The following is a 2,187-nucleotide window of genomic DNA, read 5'->3' on the forward strand; positions in this document are numbered from 1 at the left end:
AGTTGGACTGCATTCTCATCAGAGGCTTGAGGCAGGAAAGATCCACTTCTTGCTCCCTCAGGTTGTTGGCAGAATCCACTCATGTGGTTATAGGACAGAGGATCCTGTTTTCTTACCAACTGTTGGCTTAGGCCACTCTAAACTCTTGAGAGTTCCTTGCCATATAGGCTTTGTTATGGTCCCTATCACAGCATGTCAGCTTACTTCAGAGCCAGTGGAAGAATGTCTCACTTTTGTCTGCTAATGTGGAGTCTTATATAATGCAGTACAGTCATGGGAGTGATGTTCCATCACCTTCGCCCTAGTCACAGGTTCCACTCACACTGTGGGGGAGGAGATTGATTATACAATGATGTGGCTCATCAGGGGTTACCTTAAGGTGTGTCCACAGTTTGTGTTGACTTTATTTTTTCACTATACATGTATGTACCTAAAATAGGTATTGTTTAGTTTGTATATGCTTTCGAATTTTATATACATGTAATCATTCTGTATATACTAGCCTGCAATTTGTTTCTCCACTCATAATTATTTTTGATTCATTCATGTTAATATGTCTCACTGTAGTTAAGTCATTTTCATTATGATGTAGTATTCTATGGTAAGACTGTCATGAAAGTGATTTATCATTCTACTGCTGAAGAAAATTTGGCCATTTCCAGTTTTTGCTATGATGAACAATATTGCTAGGAGCATTCTTGTTCATGTTCTTGCTGCATATGTGTAATGTTATAGATTATAATGCATTCTTTTTACAGTGATCAGAGTGAGTAGTCTTTTTAAAAACATAAATCAATTTAAACCCCTATAGTGATATTTTATTGTACATTGAAATCCAAACTTTTCACCATGGTTTCAAAGCCCTACATGCTCTGGCTTTCATCCATGTCTGACTTCACCTTAGACTAGGTTTACCTTTGCGAGCTATGTTCCACAGTGGCCTTTTTTTTTTTTTTTTTTTTTCCTCTCAAACATGCAAAGTTTTCATTTATTCTTGCCCTCAGGTTTTTGTTCCTTCTTACTAGAATGTTCTTCCTTATGGCCTTTGAATGTTAACTCCAGCTTATTGTGCAGGACTCGGCTCAGAGAGCATTAGAGTGGCATTTCCTAGCTACCAAATCCAAAGTAGCTTCCCATTCACTCTCAGTGCCATGACTCTGTTTTAACTCTTTTCCTAGAATCTATCACTATGATAGTTTTCTTTCATTTATTGATTGTCAATCTGTTTATCCTACCCATTTTGCATGAGAAGTACTTTCAGGGGAGAGCAAGAATCTCTTTCTACTGCTTATCTTTATATTCTCAATACCTGGCTAAGTGTCTGGCACATATAAAATTTTAAAAAATTTTACAGCAGATGAGTAAAATAATAACTGCGGTGTCAATTTGCAAAATCCAGTGGCGTAGAAATAAAGATAAAAGGTAGTATGAAAACTTTTCTACAGACTGCGGGTAGACTCGGGGGGTCTGTCTGTCCAGTGTTCTTATTTTTAAAGGAACGTTGCCTAAACCAAAAGAAAGAATTGTCTTTTAGACAGTTTGAATTCTGAACTAGGAAGCAATAACAGGGAAATGCTGGATGAGTGAGTCTGGGGAAGGGTTAGGAAATGCTGTCTTTGCAGGCTAATCATCGAGCATTTAGTTGTTGACAGCCTGCTGATTCACTAATTAGAACTGTAAAATTTCAGGTGAGTGACAGTGGCTTATACGCTAATTCTGTATTTAGCAGCTGCAATTGCTGGGCAGCTAATGCTGTAATTGATGGATGCTGCCAATTGCTGAGATGGATGGAAATTAATAAATAAATTACCACTGTTAGAGGTCATAATCACATTTTCAGTAGCATCCAAAAAGCAATGTATTTATGTTGCTTCTATCAATAAAACTATAATGTAATTTTGGGGAACAAACAAGCCATTTATACTAAATATTAGTATATTAAGTATTATATAGATATAAATGTATACATTAGCTTTTAAATTTTAATCTATAATGTATTTACAAGTTTCATCCCAGCCCCCAACTAACAACCCTTTAGGACATTAAACACAAAGAAAAATAAAATAACTAAACAGATAAATCCTCAAGAAAAAAATTATTTGTTTCATAAAGGATTTTGATTTGATCTTGGAGCTCTTCTAATTATTGAACGTATCTGATAAGTTAAAATAATATGTGCTTTACCCT

The sequence above is a fragment of the Pteropus medius genome, unplaced genomic scaffold (genome assembly GCF_902729225.1).
Source record: "Pteropus medius unplaced genomic scaffold, Ma_sr-lr_union100, whole genome shotgun sequence".
NCBI lineage: Eukaryota > Metazoa > Chordata > Mammalia > Chiroptera > Pteropodidae > Pteropus > Pteropus medius.